The 18016-nt window shown below is 62.0% G+C and overlaps 1 protein-coding gene across 1 annotated transcript in view; it reads right to left on the bottom strand.

Moving 5' to 3' along the window:
• LOC119111197 (cadherin-23-like) overlaps positions 1–18016 on the bottom strand; it is a 125364-nt gene that overhangs the window by 41133 nt on the left and 66215 nt on the right. The window lies entirely within an intron of this gene.

Genomic DNA, 18016 nt, shown 5'->3' with positions numbered 1-18016 from the left:
CTATACAAATCCCGGCCATTGAGGCAAGCTTGCCTCTGAACGCGCCTGCATTTTGTATTTTTTCCGCGGCAGAAGCGCCGCCGGCGATACGCCGACAAAAAGGGGGCTCCCGCTGGCGTCTTTCACCAAGGCCGGCGCGTGAAAGAAAATTTGCACCTCAAAACCCTTATTAGATCGCTGTAGAACCACTTGTGATTGAGCACAATCGGAGCTACAAAGCGGCAGCCTTGTACGGGCCGGTCGGAGCGCGAGTCAAGCGGACGGGGGCGGGCCGCCTGCGCCGCCGAGGCTGGCCGGGCCCGGAGCCGCCCGGCACAACTCGGCCACAATGGGACGGACGACACGGGTTCCGCCAGAGAGGCGGAGATGAAGGGTGACAACGCACTTAACCCACAATGGCTGTTTGATCTATTTCGGACGGCGTATTGGACGACTCGGACGGCGTGTGGATTGAGTTCTTCACTCTCCAGGGCGGACGGGGAGGGACATGGGCGGTCTGGAGGAAGGTTCAGAGAACGAAGCTGATGAGTGGCCTCGGCGGGGAGTAGTTTTGGGGTTAGTATGACAGCGTGTGTTGAAGAGCCGCATAGGTATAGTTCAACATTTGAAAGCAGACTTATGCTGGCATGTTTCCTGGCCTACCACTGACAGGCTGTCGATGACGCTTCAGTGCATTCACTTGTCAACAGCAACGCCAAATCACGAGACAAGTTTTCGTTTTCTTCCTCTACCTGAGCTGTCAACGGATCGATGCATGATCTAATCATCCTTTAGCGACGCCACATGCACGTGTGTGAAACAGAAACTGCGCCTTGGTGATTGATGACGCGTTCACTCACGTTCGGGGCTCGATGAAAGCTTCGAATCATTTTCCATCTGTTCACGATCCGATTTGTCATGCCGCGAGCATGCTGCGTTTCCTTCCTCGCTATTTGCTCGCACTTCCTGTCAAGTGTTACTCAAGCCCTGCGCTTCCGGCCTGACGTCAGTCGCACCCGGCGTTTGCTCGCTGGAAGGTTGGTGAGCGAAAACGCTTCTGACGCCTGTTGCGCGTTGGCGGAGATTTGTGAGATATCATAACATGCTTTCTTCAGGCTGCCTTTCAATGTGTGGTGAAGTATTGTGGACACGTGAAGAGAGGGCAAGGTTATTGCGTGTTATGCATTAACCCAACATAAGCCCACGTTAATATAGCATAAGCCCACGTTAATGCGTGTTTAGCATGAGCCCAATGTAAGCCCACGGTAAAATGTCAAGCGGAATCCACTAAATCACAGCAGCTCCAGTTATGACATCACGACGAGATGAACTGCTATTACACGGACGGCGCTGACATGCGTCTACCCCGACACCGCGGTTGCTCAGACTCCGAGACAAACGGCAAACAATGTGACAAACCGGCGCTGAGTCCCTCTGGTCACCGGCGGCGCGTAAACAGGTAGGCCGCCCACTCGTCGTCTGCGTCGGCGCCCACACAAGCCGCCAAGCCGGCGCCGGTGCCGCTTCGCCCTGCGAGTCCCAGCCATCTCGCTCGCCGCGCCCCGCCATCCATCGCCATGACGGCCGCGAAGGAGGCAAAAAGCGACATCAGACGCGTCCTCCGCCCGCACCGGGTCGGCCGCGAGCCGCCGCGGCGCCGTCCCGTTTTGACAGCGTCGGACTCCTCCCGTGACACGGCCGTGGCCCCGGCGACACCGCATCGATCACCGGAGGCGGCTCCGCCCGAGCAGTGGCATTATCTCGTCGCGATGCCGGCGGCGCACAGGTGATACCCGCCCGCGCTTCCGGCGGCCTGTAATCCGTGTCCCTTTCGACAAACAGTGGCGGCGGCGGCGGCGGCGGCGGCGGCGGCGCCGCCGCCGCCGCCGCCGCCGCCGCCGCCGAGCGCGTGCGCGCGCCGCCCGGCACCCGACCGCGGTTACGGGTGACGCCCACGGCGCCGCCGGGTCATGACCCGGGCTCGTGATGGTGGCCTCACGTGCGTGCTCGCGGCGACGACCGGGGGCGGCCGGGTTGGCATTACGCCGGCGGTGCCATTTGTTGGCGTGCGCCCGTTTCTCCTGTCCAGCCGCCGCAACCAGGTGCTGTAACGCGGGTAGGCGCCGCGGACGGACGCCGCGGCGCGCGCAGGCCCGGTCGGCATCGGTCGCCGGGCCGCCTGAAGCACAGTCTTGGCTCGGCTCGGTTCAGCTTGGCGCTTCACTCTTTCCACGGCTGTTTTCGCCGAGCGGTGCCAATTAGCTGGCGCTTAGTCGGCGAAATTAGCCGCCGGTTAGACGGCTGCGAGGTGGGCGCCCGCTGACGCGTCCGCCCACGTGGTCCCGTCCGTCCGCTTCGCCCCGAGGACGACAAGACATGCTGAGCTACACGACAGGAAGCGGCAGACTGGCAGGTCACGTTCTCTACGGCGACAGATGCGGACCCGGCAACCCGGACGCAGCGGGGATCGGGTGCACGGGCGACGCGCGAGACGATGAGGCTGCAGAAAACGCCGCGCGCGTGACGCGTCGGAAACGTCGCCGCGTGGGCTCAGCTGGCGATGCAGCAGCAATGTACGCCGGCGAAGACAGAGCAGCGTCTCTCCGCACATCACCCGTCGGCCGGCGACTGAGCTCTGCTCAAGCGAACAGAAACTGGGATGCAAAGTCAGCCAGCTTGATCTGGGAATGAAAGCGCCGGCGGCATAAGAAGCATTTTTACGTACAGTGAGCCTCGCGTCGTTCTATGCGACCCTCAGTGACTTACGGCACACGCGATGGAGCTCGCAGCAACCTCTGAACGGACCCACAGCATCTATTCAGTCAAAGAAAAACGACTCGCACATATTCATCCCTGAATCAACGTCACGTGAATGGACAGCTGAGCCCCGAGATTGCTGCCCAAAGACTTCACACACCGCATACCGCAAGGCGTTCTCAAAATACCACACTGGCTCACAGAAGGGCAGGCCAGCACAAAGCGGGTAGTCCCCAGAGGTGGGAGTGTCAGCCCACCCCCTCTCAGCCGACGCCAAAGATCTCCTGAACGCTGCGCGCGCGTCACAGTCGCCGACGGCTTACGCGGCACAGTCGCGGCTTAATTGGCGCGGCCGTATTGCGCCGGTGGCGCCACGGATGAATGCGCCCTGCGCGCGATAACTTACGGCCCGGCCGGCGCACACGCTGTTTTTGCAACGCCGTTTACGCTGGATTCAATTCGGATCTATTCAGGCGGCGTGACGGCCGTCAATTTATTGCCGCCGTCGGACGTCGCGACTCCCGACATGGCCGACAACAGGCCATTGGGAGGCAGCCGGCGCTGAAGAAAGGGGCACGGTCAAAGCCGGGGTCCGACGGCCATTCAGGCGACACACCGAGTACGCCTCGGGCCGACCGTTTTATTGCGTACTCCGGCTCCAGGGATGCGCAGAAGGAATGCGCCCTTTGTCGCGCCGAGTACAGCGTCAAAGGCCCGTGAAAACGGAGGCTGAATGCTACGAAATTTACGAAAATATATCTGAATGCGGCTGTCGGCCCGAGTCACTCGAATGGCGCCTGGACGGGAATGTTTCATAAGCGCGTCTCTCTGGCGGCCGGGCCGGTCATGAATGTGACGCGGACGTTTCGATCCGGCGACGCGGCCGGGTCCGATTGGGCGGATGGTCCACCGGTCACAACGGCTTCCACCAGTCACCACGGCTTCACCGGGCGCCACGGCTTCACCGATCACAACGGCTTCCACCGGTCGCCACGGCTTCCACGGACCACCATGGCTTCCACCTGTCGCCACGGCTTCCACGGACCACCATGGCTTTCACCGGTCACCACGGCTTCCACCGGGCGCCACGGCTTCCACCGGTCACCACGGCTTCCACCGGTCAACACGGCTTCCACCGGTCACCACGGCTTCCACCGGTCACCACGGCTTCCACCGGTCACCACGGCTTGGCCACCAGCCGAATTCCAATATGCAATCAGAACCGCGATGAATACGCCCCTGGGTACCCTCTCACTAGTGTTGTGACTTCGGGCCCTCGGTTCAACTTGGGAGCGCAGTGGGACCGTCGAATGCCATCGAAAACCACGTTTTTGGGGGCCGCACAGGTGCCTGGTTCGTGACGGAATGCAACGGCCGCTCCATTTCAGCTGAAGTGCTCGCTGGGGTGGGGGCGCGCGTGCGCGCAGCCGTGCAATAAACCTGGTGTCCATTCCTGATGAGGCCTCAGCCGCCACTGCACGCAAGAGCCTAGCACCCGTCACCGCGCGGAGACAGCGGCAGCAGAGCCGACAAACTGCACCTGCCGGCGCCGCTCCGAGCGCGCCCAGGCAGCCGGCCGGGCGGCCGGGCGGCCGGGCGTAGCAGGCGGCTTCACACGAGCTGACGGCGTGACCGGCGAGCGCCCCGTCCCGGCCGACGGGTGAAGCCCCGCCCCGCGCCCGCCCGGCCGGCGCCCCCGGCATCCCCAGCACACCTGGCGGCGGGAGCTCCAGGTGGCTCATCACCGGCCTGCAGAAGCCGCGACCGGCGGCGCATTAACGGCCACACGTGCCCCGGCTACCGTAATGAGGCCGGGCCGCGCCGCGCCGCGCCGGGCGGGCTCCAGCCAGCCGTCCGTGCCGGCGGCCGGCTGACGGCTGCATTAGTCCGCGACGTCTGTAGCGGACGCCGGACAGCGTCATCTGACACGGTCTGATTAGAGCCGCCCGCCGCCGGCACGGCAATCTCGGCGCCGGCCGTGTCCAGGTGTCCCGCCGCGTCCGAACCTTGAAGCCACGAGCGTCCGTGTTCAAGCGTTCAAGTTTTTTCGGTGTCTGCGGGTTTCCATGCCCATGTCTCCCGCTGTCGGTGTGTCTCCGTGTCCATCGCAGTGCACTGTCTCCGCTTGTCTCGTGTGTCCGTGTTTCTCGCGAGTCCCTGTCTCTTTTGTGTTCGTGTCTCTCCTGCGTCCGTGTTCGTGTGTCTCCATGTCCGTGTGTGTCCGCTGCATATTTGTGTGCCGCACGAGTCAGCCGCGTGTCAGCTATCCCGCCTGTGTCAAACGTGTCCCCCGAGGGCTCGCTGTCTGTGCTGAATAGAAACAGCCGGCAGCGAACACCTGTGTGCGCGCTGTACTACCGCGCGTGCCGTGGTGCATACGCCGTCACGCGGGGGGGGGGGGGGAGGTAGAGGGGAGCCGTGCGGCGGCCTACGTGCGGCCCTTGTGTGTCAGGGGGCGGGAAACACGCACGGCGCATGGGAGCTGGGCTCAAGCGGCTGCTCCGGTTACAGCCTCACACGGCTGGGCCAGGGCATGGCAACTAAAGGCCAGACTGCGAGGGCTGTAGCTGGGCTGAGGCAGATGCTCCGATTACAGCCTCACACTGCTGGGCCAGGGCATGGCAAGTAAAGCCCACACTGCGAGGGCTCTAGCTGGGCTGAGGCAGCTGCTGCGGTTACAGCCTTACACGGCTGGGCCAGCCCTGAACGTGCCGGCCGTCTCAGGCATGGCCATGAAAGGTCACACTGCGAGGGCTCTCGCTGGGACGTAGGGGGACGGCGAGCCGTAACCATACGCCAGTCCTGCGGTGATCCCAGCTGTACACATGGCCGGGTTAAGCCGTCCGCAGCCGCGGTGACCGGCGCCGCGGAAAAGCCCGGCTCAGGGCAGACCTGTGACCGGCCAGCGGCGCCACGACGCCGGGGGCTCATCCGATCTCAGTCAGCTGCCGGCGACATCCCGAAACAACGGCTCATTAGCGGTCAGCCGTGTGGCCGGCTCATTGTTCCCAGCCCGGCCTGTGAGAAAGGTCCTCCCCGCGCTTCCGTCCCGACATCATTATCATTACATCTCATTATCCGGCCGTGGCGCGGGTCGGAATCCAGTTTGGCTTACGCACTAGCGGTCGCGCATGTCCGCTAAAGACGAGAACAATCTCTGGGGCGGCGGCGCCACGGACTACACCACGTCCTCATCTCGTCAGATATGGAAGTCATGGACTGCTGCACGTCCTCATCCCATCAGATCTGGAGGCCACGGACTGCTGCATGTCCTCATCTCATCAGATATGGAGGCCACAGACTGCACCACGTCCTCATCCCATGAGATCTGGAAGCTGGGTGCTGGGTGTGCCGTTCGGTGGAGCGGACGCCACATGCGGCAGTCGCATACCTCGTGCTCGATATGCACCACATGCATTTTTCCAGGGAGCTATCACGCAACCGTTCTGTCCTCCTGCTCTGCTGAAAACCGGGCCCACACTTGCGCGAAAAAGTAAGCACATCAACGCATACAGGCCAGTGAGTCCCCTCCCCCTCTCCCGCTGTCCTGAACTTTTGCTACGAGCGCATCGCACGAACACGCACCTCTGGATAAATCCATGGTGACGGCCTGTTGCGGAGCGCTCTTGGCGTTGTTAACAGACCCGCGCAGCTGCTGCAGGATGTGAGGCGGCGGACGAGAATGTTAACTGTCGCGATCACGCCGGTGAGCACACCCAAGCCCTGACGCGCGAGCCTCCACCAGTCGTGTTCTGCTGTCGACCGCAGGCCGGGACGGCAGGTGCGGGTGGTGGCGCACCCCTACCCCTTCCCAGACCCGTCCCCCAGACTCCGCCGGCTGTCCTCCGGCAGCACCCTCCGCACCGCCCATCCAAACCCCGCGTTTGGTGTCCAGACTCCGCCCGTTGGGGGGAGGGGGGGGGGGTGGACACGCCCATTAGTCACGTGCTGGTGCTGAGATCGCTCATGGCGCGGCTCAAATTCCCGCGTGCTGAGCACGGCTCGCCCTCCATAGCAGGACTTCGCAGGGGCGCAGCGGCCGCGGCGGCCGCTGGGAACAAGCTGCTAACCGTCCAGTTGGCGGCGCGAGCTTACGCACCTGCAAAACTCCGCGACCCGGCAGCGAGACGGTACACGACTCGTAAAACCGCGCGGCCCGCTAACCTCGCCGTGGCGGGAAGGAGCGCCGCGGAGCCGGCACCGGGGCCTGCGAACGATCTCCCCCGGTGCCTTTACGAGGACGGCCGACGAGACGATGAACGTGTCTGAAGCCGGCGGGAGGGCCGTGGCGGCCTCAGCTCGGACTCTCCGCCGCTTCAGGGGATTGGCCGGCGCTTTTAAATCGCGCCGGCTGATTGGCCCCTAAGAGTAAGTGGTGGATCGCCGACTCGCCATTCGCTTAGCTGTTAACATTGTCTACAGATTGTGATTGGTGGTAATGGCTTGGGACATCTTCGGACACACACTCATTGGTATCGACACAATAACTGTGGCATGTCCTCCCCCTCTCATCTGTGCTTGATTTCAGTACCTAACCATCGATTTCGAATCCGAACCAATGCCAATAGAGTTGAATCCGGATGTAATTGTAGTATAGGTATAACTGCTGCATCCGATTCTAATCCTAATTTCGAACGGATACTGCTATTTAAGACATCAGTTGGTATCACATACAGAAACCACATATATTGTATGTACATATGTATATATGTATATATATATATATATATATATATATATATATATATATATATATATATATATATATATAGTTATATATGTATATATATATATATATATATATATATATATATATATATATATTTGTGTCACGGAAGCCTATTGGTAACATTATGGAACAATTTAGAGCAGCACGGACATTTTTTACATCGATATTGAAATATAAATGCCTTGATGCTTCAATAAAGATATCCAAGATACACCGATATTTTAGGAAGCATCGACAACCCCTGGATAAGAGGCCCAAGGAATCGGATTCGGTTCCGCTGGAGGTCGGTACCAGTGTGCCTGTCAGCCTGCAGAAGTCGGCCCGGCGTGGGGCTCGGACTGCCGCCGCAGCGGGAGGCGGCACGGCAGGGTGCGTCGCTCTCCCTGTACCGGCCCGGTGGCGCTGCCGTAGATCAGGCCTCCCGTCGGCTCGAGCCCGACATGCTCCCCTCCGCCTGATTTCCAGCCCGCACGTCGCGCCTGAACTGCGGAGTGTCGCCGACGGAGGCCTCGCGCCACATCAGTCGAGCCATAAACTGCCGCCGCTTGTTCTCAGCCCTAATTCTCCGCCAGTCGTGCAGAAGCGACACGCCGAGTCTGGCTGGCTGATCTGAGAGGGGGGGGGGGGGGCGCCTCTGCTGCCGCCGAGATCTGCAGCCCGGCTGGCCCCGTCGCGCGGCCGCTCGTGAGGCGGCGGCGCCGCGGGCGGGCCGGCACACTCACGGCGCCTCTCCGCGGCCCGTTTCGAGGCGTCGCCCGCCGCGGCGCGCAGACGGCTCCGTGAGAACCACGTCCGCGCCCTGCGTCGCCGAACAGCTGTCCGCCGGCCGCCGCCGCCCGCCGTCGACCATTAATCGCCGCGCCGGCCGCGGCGCGCAGGGCACGTGTTTATTTGCCTGCCGGACGGAAGTCTCGCCACGAGACGTCACGCGGCCGCGGCGAGTGTTTGAACACAGCGCGCACGTGAGCACGCAAGGGCTGGCGGCCGGACGCGCGGCGGCGTTGTTTGGTGCCGCCACCTCGGGCCTGCGCCGCGCCGTTCACGCAGGTGTCGGCGAGGCTCGAGTGTGAAGCACACATCGGGCTTTGTCTAGCTGTTTCGGTCGGAGTGGGACTAGGTAATCTGTTGGGTCACTTCGCGGCACACGGAGCCACTCTGATTACGAGTGCACGGCGATCACGCCTGTGCCGACCGCAGTGGGGAAAACGAAACACATTCCTGACGAGGTCTGAACTCAACAAGCCGCGATGAGTCAAGCACTGTCGAGTCCACTGGTAGTGGGTTCTACAGCAAGCGTTGGGGAATCAGCAGCAGGGCGACAGGCGACCTGCTGGCGAGTGAAGGGCCACATACCAACGGAGAACTCGGAGAAGAAACGCAGACGTCTCCGTCCCATGTCGTAATGCGTTATATTTGTTCCAAAAATGTTACCAGAGTCGAGGGAAAGGCAAAATCGCGAAGTTCGTTACAACAGACAGCTTCCGGTTTCTACAGCCCGGGGGTCCGCCCATGTCCCGTCCATCACCCCGTCGGCCGGCACTCTCTCCAAGCACGCGCTCTCTCCCCGGCTACGCGCACAATGCACTGCACATGCCGGAATCGACGCACTGCGTGACGGCACGTGCACCGCGCGGCCGCCTGTCCGTCTCGCCCTCGCCCGGCCGTGCAGCCCGTGGGCGCCCGTCGGTCGCCCCTGACAGCACAGCAGACGTGACAGCAGGCGTTTTTTGGCCGCCAGGGCCGGCCGGCCGGGCGCAGGTGCGACGCCCCGACGCCGTCGCCGGCGCGTCGTCGGTGGCCACCTGTTACTCGGCTACGTGGCCGCTAGGCGCGACTGATCGATCGTCTTTACGGGCCCGGTCCGAATTCGAATGGTGACATTGGTGGGAAACGTGCGGCTACCAGCCGCGGGCGCTGATATTCAATCATGCGCCCTGAATTTGTATCGAACTCCTCCCCCAGGCGCGGTCGTGCAATCGCCGCTGGCGGGCGGCAGGCGGCGGCGGAGACGGTGACTGCGCCAAACCGAGGGCGTCCATCACCGCGGTGACGTCGTCGGTCGAGTGCGCGTCTGTCCGAGGCACGCGGCCGGAGAGAGGGCGGGGGAGGGCGCGTGGCGCTGGTTTTGCGACAATTGGGGACGAGCAGTCTCCCAGGTTTAATTAGCAGTTCGGCAACTCGAAAAGGGGAAGAGACCTCAGATTGCTGGACCCTAGTGCATCCCAGGAACATATTTCACTGCCACACTCACTAACACGACCTTCGGCTTATTCCGAGTTGCCACAGCACGCTGACGCAGCGTGACCCGGCAGCAGGCGGGGGGGGGGGGACGTCGGCCCCCGCGTCCTCCACTCACGACATCGTGTCATCGCGTCGCGCCGCCGCCAGTGCAGGCGAGTCGCCGATTTGTCACAGAGCAGCAATCGACCCCCCCCCCCCTCTGCGACTCCCATTCGGTGCTTCGCGGCGGGCGAAGGCGCGAGCGTCGGTCGGCGGCCTGCCCGCCCGTCTGGCTGCTGGCCGGGCCGGGGCCGAGCGACGCGCCGCGTTTCGGAGCCGCCGCGTGACTGCCGTCCGTTGGCCGGCACGACGGCGCGTGAGAAAAATGCCAAACACTAAACAAATAGCGAATGCTGATCACGCCGGTGAGAAACGCTAATTGGTGTGGAAGCACTGCATCGCCGCGCAGCCAATCGACGTACGCCGGTTTGATTGCTGCACCGCTGTCTAAATACGCCGTAAATAACAGCTATCGAGTGAGTAATAGAACCACAGCGCTAAAATGGCTGACGGCCGTTATTCCTCCATCTCCGTGCGGTTACACGAGCAAATGCTGCGCTATTGCAACATTAATGCCAGACGCGGGGAATGGACCGGTTAATGACACCCCACCGAAGCGGGCAGCCGACGGGCTTGACAAATCACCGGCGCACCGCGGCGCCGGCCAACAGCCAGCAAATTGAAGTAAATCGAATGTAACCACCGTAATGGTCGGCCGTCTCTCACTCCTTCCGCCCGACTGGCGAACGGGGCATGGGCGCCGGCTAATTATTATTTTTGCAGCGCTGCAGCGGCGGATGAGCCGGCGCGATTACCGGCCGGGTCACGATCGTCCCGGATCGGCGTCGGGTCACGGGTCACGGGTCACGGGGCGCCGGCCGGCCCCGCCAGCCGGCAGCGTTCCCACGGGGAGAGGGCCGCCGGCCGGCCGGGTCGTCCCCGCCCCGCCACCCGGAGACGGCGGCCTGCGTCGTCGGCGCGCCTCCTGGAAGCGGCGGTCGTGGGACGAAACGGTCATGTCGTGACCCACGAGTCGGCGCCCGTGCCGGCCGCGTGTCAGCCGCCTTTCGTCACGCGGGCGCAAATGACCGGTTCGAGGGCTCGCTGCTCATTACGTGAATTAATACCGGGACGGGGCGCCGCAGCTGGGCCGATCGTTAGGCGCAGGGGAGGCAGGTGCGCTAAATAACCCAAAGATTTCTCACTTCAAAGCGAGCAGACCACTTGGAAATCGCCGACACATTTTTATGCAACAGCCGTCAAAGGATGTTCTTGAATCTATTTAGCATGCATTATGACGGCATTGCGTGCACGTGAACGTGCAGTTTATGCTATGGAACTGGCATACCATTAGCCAAGCGCGGTTGCGGGAAGGCTGTGTCGATTCCAAGCCCAAACGGTAGATGGTGTTGATTTTTTTCTGCTCATTTCGCCCTTGCAGCGATATGGGTATCCAGCCCAGCCGTACGCTCAGCTGCGTACAGCTGACCACTCTGCGCTGCCGAGCGAAATTGCGCTGTCACGGGGTCGAAATCTCTCCCATCCACGTCCCAGGCTCAGTGTGAGCCGGCGCCGTGGCAGACAGCCACTTCTCAATCACTGCAAAGGAGCCATCTCGCTGTGAACGTCAAGCGCCCGCCGGTTCCAAGAGGTCCGAGGGCGCCGGCGGGCTGTCGCTGCCGGTGGGCTGGCGCTGCCGGTGGGCTGTCGCTACCGGCGGGCTGCCACTGCCGGCGGACTGCCGGTGTCGGCGGCGGTGCACCGCCGTACCGCGCGCCGGGCCCGCCGGCGGCGGCCGAGCCGGCACCCTCCCGACACGGCGCGCTGTTTTGAGCGGCGGCTGACGTCTGAGCCCGGAACAGAGGAGGCCGCACCGGCCGGTTACGGGCCGCCCAGCGCAGCACGTCAAACATCACTCAGCCGGGCGGCAAACAGGGCCGGCGTGCGGCGGCGGAGCCGCCCCCGCCCCGCACCGCACCGCACCGCACCCGCACCGCACCGCACCGCACCGCACCGCCGGTAGAACGGCCAGGACGGGTCAGAACGGGTCAGGACGGGCGGGACGGGCCGGGACATCGCAGGAAGAGCCAGAACGAGCTGGGCTTGGTTGGGACGAGTGAAGAGCCAGTTGGACGGAGGCCGAGTTGGGAGACGACCGACTTGCGGCTCCACACCCAGCTGCTCCACTCGTTACGCGGCCAGCGGCCGAGCAGCTTCGCCGCCAGGTCACGGGGTGTCGATCTCGGGTCAGCGGGCTCAGTGACCACACCGGCTCCGGTTCGCCTCAGCGTGAGCGCATCACAGCGTGGCAGAGGGCCGCCGGAATCCGCCGACTCAGCCGGGATCAGGTCGAAGAGCGCGTCGGTCCGCCTCGGCAGCCGACCACATAACATATGTGCGCCACATTCCGTCCGTCGTAACCCCCGGCCAACTGCTCCGCCGGCAGCCGATCAACACCGCGAGACCGGCAGCTGCTCTGGCATTGCTCCCCACTAGGTGCAAGTGTTGAAGAGAAGCAGGCTCAATTACCCGGAGCACGCACCCCCTGCGAGGCAGCGTGTTCCCTGGGGCCCTCTGAGCGACTGCGCATCGCGGTGCGCCGCAAATCAAGGGAGAGCGGATCAACCAACAACCAATTACTTCCGGTCTGGCGTAACTTTCACCGCATACAAGAGGCGCTTAGCATTTAAATGTTCCACCCAGCGGCACGACCGCGAAATGAGACGACGCTTGAGATAAAAAAGTTGTTCAAGAGATTTCTCTCTCAGGCATTTTAGGCTCGATTTGAGACCGATATGACAGATTTAAAGTATCCTTGGCAGCTTTGTAATGAAAACATACTAATAAACTTTCAAGGATCGTTGGGAAGAAAAGCTGATCGCGACAGTTTTTCGTTCTTGAAATGTAACGCCTAGTTTTCTGCAGTTTAAAGCCTATGCTGTCATTTCTACACCGAAAATAATTTGCACTTGCGTACACAAAAATTGTAAATAACGGTGAAGTTCAGCATCGAGGATTTGGCAGCGGACTAAGCTATGTGTCAATTGGCTGATAAGAGCCGGTAAGGTCTGCATCACGTCCGCTAGCGGCGTTCTCCACCTACGGCTGGCCTGAAAGCCACGAGCGAAATGGTGCCTGTGCTCCAAATTTAAGGAGTAAAAGCACGCGTGACATTCACAGCGACGTAAACCTCAGTTCCACGTCCCCCCAGTTATCTCCACGAAATCTCAGATGAGTTGCTGGACAACTTTTCTCCTCAAAACACGATGACACAGCTACTGCAAGACGCCACGGAGCCTCGTTCCCACGCCTCGTCCGGCACGTGAGCCGGCCCACGCGAGCGGCGGCCAGAACTGGGCGACGCCGCCGCAGGCTGCATACGAGGCCAGCGCCGCCGCAGGGCCCAGTGATGCATCAAACATGACCGCCGGGCCTGGGACGCTGGCCGGCCCCTGCGCCGCGCCGGCGCGCCCCAAAACCCACTTTTACCGGACTGCGGCGCGTGAAACGGCGGCGCGCGCCGCGGCCGTGGGCCGCTGCAGCGGCCGCGCTTTCACGACTGTCCCGTGTCTACAAGCGTGACCAGTTGCGGAGCAGGCTGGGGTGGAGCGAGGGCGCAAATGCATGGGGATGGAGGGCTCAGCTCTGCAGCGGTGTCCTGGGAGAATCCAACACGCACACGCACGCACACGCACGCACACGCACAGTTTAAGAAGAGACGGCAGCCGTCAGCCGTCGCTCAGTCCGCGCGACGTGCCGGCGCGGGGGGAGGGGCATCTTGCGCTCAACGCTGACAACGATCGAAACGGCGCATAACTCGGGCGCTTAGTTTTAAGTAGCGGGGGTTAATGTGGACACTGGCTTGCACAACTCGTAGGAGTTGCGACACTGAGCCACGTCGCACCACCAACTTCAGCGCAACACGATTTGACTCGTGTCGGCAGTTGCCTCGTAAACCTTTGGGAGCAAATAACAAGCAAAGTAGGCGCATTGACATCAAGCGAGTGTCTGTCCTGTGCGCATTTCATTTACAGTTTTGCAAGTTCCGTGCGAAACAGCTTCCGAACGAAAGGAATTCCCGATCTTCCATGCGATCGTGACGAGTATAGTGGGTCGTCGATGGAAGTTCGGGGATTGAAAGGCCAAAACGAGGTGCTGCGTTTCCCTACAGAAACCCATCAAACTATTCGAGCCGACCGGCAGAATTAAGGGATATAAAACTTGATTAGAAAGCTTCCAACGTATGCTTACCATGGGCAGCGCGGTCTGTGGCGGACTAATCTATGTCCCGCGTCGCATGGTTTCGTTGATTACCCATAAACGGGCGCATTTAGAGCCCAAAACCAATCAAATATGGCTGCAACAATATAAACTGTGTTGGCGAAATCATCCACAGCTCCAATTTCACCCGTCTGCCATGAATAGCGCGTCGACGTTTTTGGGGGAAGAGCGCAATGACTGCCGTCCTTTGAGTTGAACGACGCCACGAGACTGGGCAGTTGGCACGTGTTGGTCACTTTACGATTATTAGTCGGCCTTTCCAGCACTTAAGACCCAGTCATCGCGATTGAAATCATCTTTGATATTGAATTATTCTTCATAACGCGCTACCTCGCATCATGTCGAATAACTGTGGCGGAGGATTCGTACAACTGCTATGTAAATGATAATGAGACTGACAACTGAGAGAAAAAATACACCATGTCTGTACTTGGAAACATCCCCTTCTGTCGCTGCCGTTTCTCGCATCTCATCGACCACAATTGACTACTGTCATCGTTCACAGCTGACTACTGCCATCACTCAAAAGCGATTACTGCGTTGGTCTCGTGGCCTGAAAGAACACATGCATATAGGGCGCGGCGCGTGCCTAGCGCCGTTCGCTGCCTCCGGTGGAATGCACAGAGCAGGCACGCCCTGTCGACGCGCGCGCGCACAGAGCGATCGGCGCGTTGGCGCTCCGTCCGCCGGCGCCACTGCTCGCCGCTTCTGCGCCGAGCCGGCACCGGAAACTGACGTCACGGCGGCCCGGTCACGTCCGTCGGCCGGCCGAGATGCTGCCGCGCGTTCATTCCCATGTCCAGATTAATGAGGTGATGGCGCATGCACGGCCGCACGTATTTTCGCCCCGTTTGACGCCGCCACTGCTGCGGCTGGGCTTAAGTGCAGTGTGGCGTCGGACGCATGCGTTACCTGGATGGATATTGCTCTGCCGCATTGCCGTCGCCATCCGTAAGGTCCATGCATCGTGCACTCAGAGCGGAAATCGTGGCACTAAAACACAATTGGATCTTGAGGTTCGAAGCCATTATATTTGCATCAATATTACAGTTGAAAATACTCGGGTCAGTTGAATGGCCGATTGGATGAACGAAGCAATAACTTATTAAGCACATTTTGACCACGCTGGCTGGCCAAATGACCCCAATCGTGCATCCTCTGGTGACGCAGATGTAACTCATTCGGTTATTTTCCAGTCTTATCCCGGACGTACAGCACCAGCCCCCTTCCTCGTCCGCCAGCAGACCATCACGGCCCGCAGAGCCAACTCTCCCACACAGCGTCATCCATTGCTCTTCCACAAGCTTCGACATTGTGCGAGGATCTGCGACTTTGGGCCTCATAATCCCGGTGAATGCCGCCCGAGGAGGGTTCGGGCGGTGAAACCATCGTTTTCCAGCTCCAAGTCATCAAGACAATGTCCCCGTCGGCGGGTCCGCATCCTGTTGGTGTTAAGCACCGCACAAAGCGGCGTCACCGACAAAGAAGCCCGCGGACGTTACGCAAAAAGCACAAAGCGGGGCACCGGGGCTTGACGCGACGACAGCTGTATTGTCCACATTCGCCCTTTGCAAACGGACACCTGCATCACATTCATTAGACGTGGATTGGTAAGCAGACCGTTAATGCACGTCAGCTGAAAGACTGGGAAACCCCCGCAGACGTCCTGACTCGGTGTCAAAGCTGACAGCAGTGTGACGTTTGGCCATGCATGGGTGTGACCCACCGGGCGCGCAATTTGACCAGACAGGCTTCGATCGGCAAACGAGCGGCCGGTAGTGGATGGCCGACGCCGCACTGTCAGCCGCCCAGCGACGTCGCCTGAAGGGAGACGCGACAAGGCGGCGTCTGACATCGCCGGACACCACCGAACACCATCGGACACCATCGGACACCATCGGACACCATCGGACACCAGCGGACGTCACTGAACACCACCGGTCATCACTGGACACCATAGGACACCACCGGCCATCACCGGGCACCACCGATACTACCGGATACCATCGGCACTACCAGACACTGTCGGCTGCCACTGGACACCACTGGGCATCATGGGACACACCACCGGTACAACCGGACATCACAGACAACGTCGGACACCACCGAACACCGTCTGACACGACTGGACATGACTGAACACCGCCTGACACCGCCGGATGCGTCGGCGCCGAGTTGTCAACACTGAGCTGCTGCTGAGCTGGCCAGCCTGGCCGGCTCAGACTGAGAGTCCTCCAATCCGGACGGTCGCGATCGGAGGCGTCGACCCGCCTCGGCGACGGCCGCCTCCGCGCGCCGTCTCCGCAGCAGGCCTGCCCTCCCCGTCTCGAGCGCCGGCTCCGACCTCACCGCGGCCACACGTCCGTCACGGCCCGTTCCCGCCACACCGGCCGGAGCGGGCGGCGCCGGCGACGCGCGCCACGCCATCATTAGCTAATGAGCACGGCTTCCCGGGCAGCCGGGGGCGGCCGCTTCTGCGCGCTCGCCGAGACCGACAGGTACGGCCGGAGACACTGGTACGTGGGGGCGCCGTCGGGCCACGCGCGCCGCGCCACCCACGGCGACCCGGCCGGCCGGGCCTCGCCGCCGCCGGTGACCAGGTCCACCGTGACGCCGTCAGTGCGGCGCGGCCGGCGTCGGCGGCACTAAATCGTGACGCGCGGCCGACGGGGTCCGGCGCACCGGCCGGCCGGGGCCATTATCTCCGGCCACAATGCACGCCGCCGGTGATAACAAACACAGAGCCGGCGTCCGGCCGGCGCACGAAACAATGACCACTTGACCGGCGGCCCTTTGTTGCGGCCGGCCCCGCGGTTGGCTCGTGGCGAATCCGGTCGGCCCGGCGCGCCACAAACGGCGCGCTTCGGCCCGCGCCGACCGGCATCACGGTGGCATGCGGCCGCCCGTCGCCTCGGCGGACACTTCCGGTGTTTTTCCATCGACTGCGGTCGGCGCGGGATGAAAGTATCCAGGAGCCAGGAGCGCTCTTCCACTCCATCAGTTATAATGGCGGATGCCGCAATGGCCGATGCCCGCGGGACGTAGTTCCGGCCGAAGTCGGCCAGACTGAGTCTCGCTGGCTCCATTAGGATCGACCGAGTTCAGACCGAGTTACGCAGCCATGTGATGTCCAACGCACCCGCTCACTCACTCCCCATTACCCGGATGGCTCAGTTCTCAAAAGCTCCAGCGGGTGACGTGCACCGATTTCGCTCAAGGCCGGCAAAAGTAGGCAATTGAAAACAGGTACTATCTCGTTTAAAATCACTGGCAGCAGAAACGTCATCATCAGTAGCGAACCGTCGGATTCGTCGGCTCGAACACACGCCGGCGCCCGGGGCGGTGGTGAGCCGGCCCGGGCCGCAGGTCGGGGCCGGGGGCCGCCGGCGCGACCGCCACCCCGTGTCGCTGCCAGTGACGTGCCGCCAATTGGCCATCGGTCACACGGCGGCGGCGGCGGCGGCGGCGGCGGCAGCAGCGCCGGCGACGTCACGCCACGCCGCTCGCGCGCGACCGTGACTGTGACGCTGCGCCACCGCCACTGTAGCCGCGGGCCTGAACTGTAGCCGAAGCTGAGGAAGGTCTGTGGCTGTGCTGGGACGGAACTGAGCGGACTATTGTAGCGGACTGGGGTGAACGTGATGACCGTGTCTGCGACGACAACTGCATCTGCTGCTGTCGCCGACTTGATGTGCGACTGTGTGCGAATGCCTGTACGTTAAGCGTGACTGTCGCTGTCACTGAATGACACACTAACCGTGACACCGACAACAAATCTGACTGCGTGACACTGACCACAACTCTGACTGCGGCCGCGCTCCGCTCCGTTGCCGCGAATGCTTCTGCGAACGGCGCTGTGACGCGTCCCCCTGTCGGACAGACTCCGCGCAGTTCGCGTGCAGCCAAGCATATTGGCCCCGATCGGCCATTGACCACAGTGACGCGGCGGCGGCGGCGGCGGCAGGGGCGACGGCGGCAGCGGCAGCGGGC

This window comes from Pollicipes pollicipes, unplaced genomic scaffold (genome assembly GCF_011947565.3).
Source record: "Pollicipes pollicipes isolate AB1234 unplaced genomic scaffold, Ppol_2.1 Scaffold_7261;HRSCAF=8764_pilon_pilon_pilon, whole genome shotgun sequence".
NCBI classification, from domain to species: domain Eukaryota; kingdom Metazoa; phylum Arthropoda; class Thecostraca; order Pollicipedomorpha; family Pollicipedidae; genus Pollicipes; species Pollicipes pollicipes.
Note: the sequence above shows the minus strand (reverse complement) of the source record. Positions and strands in the feature narration are given on the sequence as shown.